Source organism: Thermobia domestica, unplaced genomic scaffold, assembly GCF_964235325.1.
Source record: "Thermobia domestica unplaced genomic scaffold, izTheDome1.hap1.1 HAP1_SCAFFOLD_241, whole genome shotgun sequence".
In the NCBI taxonomy this organism is placed as follows: Eukaryota; Metazoa; Arthropoda; class Insecta; order Zygentoma; family Lepismatidae; genus Thermobia; species Thermobia domestica.
The window spans coordinates 198,177-208,509 of record NW_027655960.1 but is presented as its reverse complement, the minus strand read 5'-3'; positions in this window follow the sequence as shown (position 1 = coordinate 208,509).

Here is a 10,333-nt window from a genome sequence, read left to right as displayed (position 1 = left end):
GCACATAAAATTCGTATTTAGGTTCTAACCCTTGATTTTTCTAGTTTTTCCTTACTTTTTTGTTTACCGTAATATATGTTTGGTAATATGTTCCTTAAATATCGCCATAATACTTGTAGGATATATTAGTGGTGTTCCAATGTTTAATTTAAGATAGTTTGCGTCTATCTGGTAGCAATGTTGCCAGCTACAGAAAATTTTAATTCCAGACTTTAAGGGCAAATTTTTGAAAAAAAATCCCTTTTTATTTCTATTATTTCCTTCTTGTTGGCTACATTCGAACAAACGTACCAGCGTCTAACAGCCTCATCATTAGCCTCCACACCGCACCATAAAAAGTTTCACTAGAATAATTAGGGGAAGTACAGTTGAGGTTTATAATAAACCATGTTCTGGAAATGGTAAGAAAATGGTGAATTTCTGAGGTAGAATGAGATTTTTTTCATGCTTACTTTGTTATATATCGCCATGATACTTGTAGGATATATTCTTGGAGTACTACGGTTTATTTTCAGATAGCTTTCGTCTGTCTGATTGCAGCGTTTCCAGCCAAAACAATTAATTCCCGCTATTAGGTGAAAAATTCGGAAAATTTCCCTTTTCCCCTCTATTATTATCCTCTTACTGGGTAGATTAAAACAAACGTACCACTACCTGAAAGCTTTTTCATTGCCCTACAGAACGCACCATAAAAAGTTTTAATAGGATAATTAGAGAAGCTGTAGCCCCGGCAATTTTTTTTTTGCTTCTGAGGCGTAAAAAGTGTCAACATTTCATGTGCATGGCAGAATTTTTTCTTTCCTCTCTTTGAATGGAAGCCTGCGACTTCAGGATTTCACTGTACCTTTTCAACGCACCAAAGATTTGTTTAGGTGACTTGAACCCATATAGCAGCAGTGATGTTAGATACAAAAAATTTTGAAATTCGGTTAGGGATTTTTTTGTAAATTTTTACCCCTGCATTTCCCTCAATAATTTCCCACCCGTTGGTAACACTGCAATGCAACTTACACCAAAAAATAGCCACATGCATTTTCTAAAAAACAAGGCCTTAACTATAGCAATCGAATGAATAATTTCTGAGCAATAAGTCACTAACTGGAAATGTAGGAAAACGCCAAAAATGACCTGGGGCCGAAAGGAATAATCACAAAATTTTGCTCGTATAGGTACAAAGAAACAAACGATTTGTAAGTCACGAGGGCTTCGACTCAAGTTCTGTTAATTATTTCAATCATCTGCAACATAAATCAATAAGTAATAGTTGCCAGAAAAAAACAGACATTTGAAAAAAAAACATGAAAAGGAACGGTTTTTTATTGAAAAAAAACTTCACAGAAAAAAACCCGTTTTTTTACAACACTAGTTGGTATGAATTTGATATTCTCGCCTTCCTTCCGTTCAAGTACACTTTGTAGTGGAGGTACCTCACCCCAAGGGGGTTTAGAAGGGGGTAATGACGTGTAAAAATAATCGAAACTGACCGATATTATTGTCTAGTACATACTTTTTGGGTAGTTCGTCCCCTATCAACGTGATGGGTAAGGAGGAAAAACATAATATCCGAAATTTTCAAGGATTGAATCGATTACCTAGTTTACGAGGTTGGCTCATTTGAAGTAACTGTTGGAACGTAAATAGTATGAAACTCAAGCTGTTTTCTTTTATCATGTCACTTTAATAAGCGTTTGTATTCTATTGGGGTAAGATGTTTCAAAATTTGTATCAAACGTACAGTATCTTATGGGTTATACCATGATAGTTTCATTGAAATATTCTCTATTTAATTCTTCTCGTGCGAAGAGCAACCAGTACTTCACGCTTAATACATACTAACTCCTTGCATAGGAGTGTTTAGGAAATCAAGGTATTAGAAACCAAAACCAATTCTTAAATACTATAAAGAACATATAATTCGAAAAAATTCAGAAGACATAGTTTAAACAAATCACGAAAACAATTTCATAAACATCTTCAATGAAACGGATAGCAAATATCACTTCGGATGTCGATGGATATAAGATGTTACATAGTTCTGGTATTATAATATATATAGTGCTCACAGTATATTGAATTTATAGTACTGATTATTAATAAATATATATAAGAGAAATATTCAGACTATAAAGTTTTAAAAGTAATTGAATGGAGTGATCCACTTGTCTTTTGGTGCCATCTATCCGCCTCTACGTTAGTTATCATTGACGAATGTCATTACTAAAGCTTGGACTTCTGATCCTGCATGAACTCAAAGAATTTGCTGTGAAAGCGGGGTGCAGAAACAGTCTTCAAGTAATCCCAGTGGTGGATATAGAGGGTAAAACCTGGGGGAGCCAGCCAGACCCCAGACCATGGTAGGTATAGACATATCATGAGTTTACTATAAACTTCTAAAAAATATATAAATATAACTTACATTACTTGCATCACTCAAAAAAACTGGGGGCCTAGGCTCACCGGCCTCGGGCTAATCCGCCACTGAGTTAAACAGTGCTTCTTCCAGACATGTTTTTGGGGGGCACTGCCCCCTCCCCCCGGAACTCTAAAAGTGACCCCTGGAGGAGACCAAAATAATACGTCTATAACATAGCCTAATAATAAATAGAATACTACCAGCAGTGCCCCCCGAAACATTTTTTCTTGAAAATCGACTGGAGTTAACCTTTGACGTCTGGGATTCCGAACTCACATATATATATATATACATAAAAGTAAATCTTTTCCACCACATCAAGAAACTGTTACCACGTAAACACTACATTTTCATTTGATTTAATTTTAGTGTTCCTTTCAGCAGCGAGGCTATATGAGACGTAACTCTACAGACCTCATGATCTCACGCTGGGAATTGAACCTGAGTCTCCTAGCTAAAGGCGCGTCGCCTAAAGTAATTTTATTAAGAATTACTGAGGATTAACATAATGCTTCACTGTTTTCGAAAAAAAAATATGAAAGTTCACTATTACACTTTTAGATAAAATATAGCATTAGTTTATTGAAATATCTATTACGTACTACGTTGTCTGTTTAAGATCACTATACCCCAAACATTATAGTTCAATTTAGATTCTAGAATATTTAAAACGAGAAAATAACATTTTCGCTTAAAATTTGCTGCGGATTAATTTGAAACGTATTAATCACTTGCGATAGATGATACCTCAAAAGACTTTTCGTTTTGGATTGGTACAGAGAGAAACAAAATCGTATGTGGTGTACTTAAAAAACGCATGTTATATGCACAAATCCTGTAGTTTGTGTACTTAAATTACGGCTATATATAACATCCAGCAGCAAACCTGTAACTGAAAACTTATGTCTTATAATGCTTTCTGTATAATAAAATTAATTTTGTTTCCATGCTTTATCATCCACATCCTTTAGCCTAACGGGCGTGACAAGCTAAACTAAAAAATTATTTTTCTTTTGTTAACAACTTTATTCCAACTTTAATTTATACATTAATATTTAAAAAGAAACCAAGATTAGTGCCATACATTTGTCAGTTCAATGCCATTATTCTCTTGAAGAAGGATTGATGTTTCAAAAGAAGAGTAAAAGTGGAAACAGAACAAGAAATACAGTACAACTTCGTTTATCCGGCTTCGTTAATCCGGATCATCGGGTAATTCGAATAAGATTTGTAAACAGTTTAGAAGACAGCTGTCGACACATGGAGATGCTGTGCACTAGCTGGCAAACATGATTGTGTACTTGGAGCGTCAGCCCACCACCACTCCAGCTGAACTATTAGTGATAAAGCGTTTCCGTGATCGTGCTTCATTCAAACGCCACATGTGTTTGAAACAGAAGACAGTGGACCTATTCTTTGTTACGAAATTTTGTGTATCAACGGTAACTCTTCTTATTTGAGGATTTGATTCTCGTATAATCCGGATTTTCGATTTTCCGGATTGCCTTTGGTCCCAATTAGTCCGGATAAACGATCTTGTACTGTATCTTTGAAACTTTTTTCCTTTTTTTTGTGATTATACTACGTAGCTACTAGCTAAAAACAGGCAGTTCTTTTCTTAAGAATATTTTGTTTCCCGTTGATAACTTTCTGAAAAAAGTGAAAGGAAGGATCTCTCTAATAAACGGAGAAGTCTGGTCACCATAATATAAACATTTGTTCAGAGTTTGAACATATGACGATCCATAACAAAACTAAAACATTTAAGATGTGAAAAGCATTCAGTCAGGTTGATATTTCTGTTTCATGCAATTGAAACTTGAAGGTGAGACAACAAAGAACAAAATTAATAAGAAAATACAAGCAAGATAAGAAAAACTTCCAAACAAACGTAATCAATATTGTAATTATTTTTGTTTCTTCTGAGAGAGAAAAAGAACTCCAGTACACTTGCAGCGTTATGCAGTTCACTCTTCAAGTAAGAGAAAGAAAAATATGAAATAACGAGTAAGGGTGTAAAAATAGCCATTAAAAGTTCAAAAAGAAAAATCGTCTTGTGTCGACATTGAAGCTTTCAGTAATACCATTCATATTAAAATAGAGTTTTACATCCCCACATTTTCCATTCAATCGAACTGTCATTAAATATAAATAACTTTCAGAGTTATCAGCACACCCTGCGTCACTGAATTTATTCTTCATAACTATAATAAACACTTCTATCATTTTCGTCAGAAGAAATAAAAGTAAATAATATAGTAAATTATATAAAGAAGAATTATAGGAATAATCCAAAAAACATGCATCAAAAGATTGCGAACTTCTGCAATATTTAGTTTCTGGATAGAGACCACAAAATGGTTGAACGGCCAGTAAATCGAGTTTTCGTATACTTTTACGGAATAAGGACATCATGCTGAGTTCATTGATTGTTTTGGTTTGTCTGCTATATATGTAGTTCTTCAGATATAGGCTTAGGCGTACAAGAAAATTTTTGACTGAAATATATTGGATCTTTCGATGCATTTTTGAATCAGGGACCACAAAATTTTTGAACGCCCCTTGACTCAAATTTTCGTACTCTTTTTTTTATTTTTTAACGGAGTAATCACATCATACTCAGTTAAGTGATAGTTTGGGTTAGGGAACACTATGTGTAGTTCTCAAGATAACAGGGCTACAAAAGTAATTTGATTGAAATATATTGGATCTTTTGATCCAGAAAATATAAATTGTAGAAGAGGGCTCACTGGCTTGCTGGTAGAGAGCTTGCTTCTGGTGCGCTCTGGTAGTCCCTGGTTCGATTCCTGTCCAAGTAAGTTAGTATGCTTTTGGTGGAGAACATCGTATCCATGGATTTTCTCGGGATACTCTTGTTTCCTCACACATTCTTATTCCACCAATTCTTACACCATTTTTCATTACCTTAATCATGTGCCGCTCCCAGACTAATCTGCAAAAACGTGGGATATGAAACTAAAAGGTTCCATTTCATTTCATTTTATAAATTTTAATGCTGGGTGCATTAGCAGTTTACAGAATGTTCTTTATAAAATTAGAAGTTTTCCATTCAACATAATTCTCAGAATTAACTTTCATATCTCTATGTGGTAAATTGTTCCTTGAAACTCTGCAAAATAATTTGAGAATTATAGTAAATGGAAAATTTTAAGCCTGTGTTTGTCCCTTTCTCTACATCGTATCCATGGAGAGGCAAGTCTAGTCTACAATTGACGGTGTAATGTTAACCCGGTCGTTCGCATTCTGTTTCAATTACTTCATTTAATGGTATATATTCAATTCTTTTCCATATTTCTCTTATTTTACACGCGCTACTTCATTAATGTCATGTGCTAACTTAAAAATTATATCTTCCCCGGAAAGTGAATATGGAAGCTCATGACACCACCTAACCTGTGAGAAAATAAGCACTATTAAAATATAAATTCCAAAGAGAAGGTTGAGCCAGCTACAAAGTACTGAAAGAATCATATAATGGAGCTTCTGGATGGATACACTTTTTACAGATAACCGTAATTTTATTCGCATCTTCTTATTTCCTTTCCTATTAGAGTTGTTTTGTTCCAAGCACTTTGAAAACACTAACGTAAATCGACAGTCACAAAACATATCCAACGATCTTTAAAAATAGTCACAAAAATAATTTTAAAAAGGAAAGATTGTTTCCAAAAGGAAAAAAACAGCTTAAATAATGAAAAGTTACACATGCAAAACAAAATACACTACTTTTCTTGATCCTTTCATATTGGTGGGTACATAACCATTCTGTGTAAACCTTCTACTCACATATTAAGCAAAATATCAAAGTACTATTCAGAATTAAGAAGAGAACAATATAATAGGAGAAAAGATTAAAAGTTGTACATAACCGAAGATACACAGAATAGGAATGACGTCATAATAGTGTAACTGGATGAATGGAAGAGTGGCTGTGAATCTTTCTGGACCAAAGGACTCCTCCAGGAACGTTGGCATTCCGCGTGTCCCAGAAAGAAACTGTATGCGTGCACTCAATATATCCCCGGATAAAACCGGATAGGAGCTCCGGATGTATCGGGAGTGTGTGTTTCGTTTGTTTTCTTTCGTATGTGTCGGCAAGTGTGTTTTGTGTCAATAGTAAATATATAAACATCATTAATGAAAAATGTCTCGCAACGGAAGCACAATCCGCTATCTGCAATGCCGCCTTCAAATGGCATGCGGGTCTCAGACTGGGCGTACAAGGCGGAAGGACAAATCTGACGTGGGCCTACACTAATTGCTCGAGTAGACCCTGCACCTCAAGTCGGTATGCCTAAGTCTGTTGTCATATCGTCGCAAGAGAACCAGAGGTACGTAACTCCATTTTCGTAGGTTTACAGGCGAGAGGACAAAAATATCATTTTCTTTGAAAGATGTGTTTTAATAAGATGGTAATTGAGCTACATTACAACAGATGATCGACAAGGAGAACAGATGGCGTTACGTTCTATTTACACAAAGTGAGGCTTTCAAAATTATGTCCAAACATGAAGAAAACGGAAACCGCATTTTTGGAGTTACGTTCCTCTGGTTCTCATGCGACGATATGGAAAACTAACCAGGAACATTGTGCAATAAAATAGATTTATATAATTATTAAATAGGAAGAACATTGGAAATTGATGATTTAAAAATAAACGAAAGTGAAACTGTAGAACGATAGTGAAAATAAAAGTGAAATAAATACATAAAACAACATGAAAGATAAAGTGTAAGTGTTATAAGTGAACATACGACTAACCTTAAAATGTGAATCATGCATACATAAATGCAGCTTTTAGTTCACATAAGAGTGAAAACTATACGAAAGTTGTGTAGTGTTAGTGTAATGTTTTATAACAAATATTTTTCGAGGATGTGGTAAATCAATACTAAATAAAATGTGACAGTAAAAATCACATAAGGAAAGTGTTTGCCATACAGGAGAGAAGCACAACATGTGAAAAGAAGTCATACAAGGTGAAAACCCGAACAACCAGGAGAAGTAACAACCTTAAAATACAAGCAAGGTTAAGTATAAAAATTACAAACGCAATCAGTGTTGGAAAAACTGAACCATAAAAGGAGATACAGTAATACTAACATACGAGGAAGATTAAGTATAAAAATTTTAAGGATATGAATGATGAATAAACTGAATGATTAGAGTCAGGTCTAAATCGAGTCAAGCAAGAGAGAGTAGCATAAACTAACTCTTATATTCATCTATTTTTCTCTTCTTCTTTTATTTCTCAGTTAGCATATATAGATGTAGAAAACTTGTTATTATTTTCAAATTTTATTTTTTTCGTTTGTTTTGTTTTGTTTGTTATCTGTGTCTGATTTTTCTTTGCTCACCCCTTCCATTCCCTTTCCAATGCCACTGTTTTAGCCATAAAAAAGGGATGCTGAAGAACTAAGGAAAAAGAGTCATTGCTATCATGATAGCACTGTTTCGGTCAAAATTTTCAGGTGCCGAAACTAATAGGTCGCGATCTGAATAATGAAAAAAAAAAAAAAAAAAAGCTGAGAATTGCATTCATCAAATAGAACGAAACATTTTACAAACTTCTGCCAGAAAAAATATATGGATACGAATCGAAATTATTACGTGGGTACACTGCTTTAGCAGCAAAAAAAGGTCATATGTGACATTATCGACCCGATAAAGACTCATACTCATGTGGTAAATTAGAACCCACTTAAAGTACATAAGTATAAGTTTAAATTTATCAATGCCTTAGTAAAGTTTTCGCCAAATTTCAACACAGTTGTTTCGATGTAAAATGGAAAGAAATCATAAATCGCTACTGAGAATGTTTACAATATTTGGATATTTGGTTTCAAAATAACCGGTCAACAGAACATCTAGGTGACAAAGCAAAGGGTTGAAATCGAACTAATGTTTCTCAGTAACGTAGCGAGGAAAGTCCATTTGTAAGAAGCTGGAAATATAACTGCAATATTTTCTCATATTACTAAACAAACTACGTGCTTCAGCACAAGAATCACCAAGGATCTGACGGATGCAGTCTCTAATGAAATATAAAGATGACACGAAGGAATGCGAGGACACGAAGAGTAACGAAGAGGACCCCTTTATCCCCTCCAATGGTTCCGCTTCCAAAGACTGGATATAAAAGATGATGCCTAGAGGCACACCAACTGATCACATCCTACCCATCTCTTCAAGCTGCTCTGGGCAGGTGAGACTTCCTAACTTTATCTGTGATCTTAATTGGGTAAGATGTTCCTTACGAATCTCGAGCTGTACTGTATAGGAGATACTATCCCATCTCTACGTTGCTTCGGGCAAGAGGTTCCTTCAGACCCAGCTGCATCGGGCAGAGTCATTTCTAATCAACAATCTTAGAAAATTTGGCGCTGCTATGGACAGCAGGTACAACATATAGAGGAAAAGGTTATTAGAGATATCACTCATTTGTAAACTGTATTGAAACTTTCATAATACTGAAGATAAGGAACAACGCGTGTACAATTTCTCTACCATCCATTACAGAATTTTCTTGACATTTAACAATCTTTAGAATTCTACAACGTTCTTAAGATTTAACTAGGGAAAGTATATGTATTCAAAAAAAATCACACAGATGCCAATTGATAACTGAACTTAAGAATTATTAGTGAACGAAAACCACTGTACTTATTATAGTCAGACTGAAGTATACTTTAACGAAGATCTTTATTATAACAAATAGCTATACCACAGTTGAAACTTTATGTTTTCGTTAATAACAAATAGAACAAAATTATTATTAACTCCAATACTTTATTTTCTATTTTATTAGCCAAAGATAAGACATTTATCATTTGATAGATCATATCAGGATTAATAATCATATATGTAAGTATAAATTCTAATGCCAAGGTTTCGAGAAAATCACGAAGGACAAAATTTGACTCTCAGTGGAGGTTCGTGTGGTTACCTATGTTAAGCTATAGCTCCAAGTCTAATATAGACGGGTCGCTAAATTTAAACCAACTAATGAAAAAAATCAGTCAATTAATCAGCCCAAATTTTTGTGAGGTGTTAGTAAGAGAGGTTCGATTCTTTTCCTTTTACCCTTTCTTCTTAAATATAGAGGGTGGCTCAAAAGTAGGTATACACACCTAGATTGTTCAAGTGTAACATTCTAATACATGACTTTATTTCCTTTGACTGTTCCGAACTTAAGGATCATCACTACAGCGAAATTAAACTTCCGCTAATTTTAGAGTTTTTCTGTAACATACTCAAAACAAATAAAAATATTCGAAAAGCAGAAACCTAGTGAACTAGACAATACGATTTTCCATATAATACCGTTATCACAACTCATCAGTCTGCTTTCGAATTAACATGTAGATAGATTTAGCAGTTTTTGCGGGTTCTGTAAATAGCGGCATACCAAATTTGATAGGTGAATTGTGGTAAATGTATCACATACAAAATCGCATTGTCTAGTTCACTACGTTTCTGCTTTTCTAATATTTTTATTTGTTTTGAAGATATTACTTAAAAACTCTAAAATTAGCAGTATTTTAATTTCGCTGTAGTGAAGGCCCTTAAGGCAGAAACTAAGTGTATTTCATGAATAACAATAAGAAATCATATAACATGCAATGAACTGATCAATACAATGGTATACCTAATTCTGGGCCTACCTGTAAAAATGAAGAATTATAATTTAGATCTCGCATAAGCACTATTACATTTTCTTTGACACAAACGCCAGCAAGCGGTGGACAAACATCGTGCTCGTGGGTTTTTCGTTTTTTTTCATTTCCTCCCACTTTGTTCATTCCACCATTTCACTCATCTCTCATCATCAACGTCTCCTTTAGCCTACCCGGCATAACCGTGAGACGTAAAATTTAAAGATTTCATTTCATTTTTTT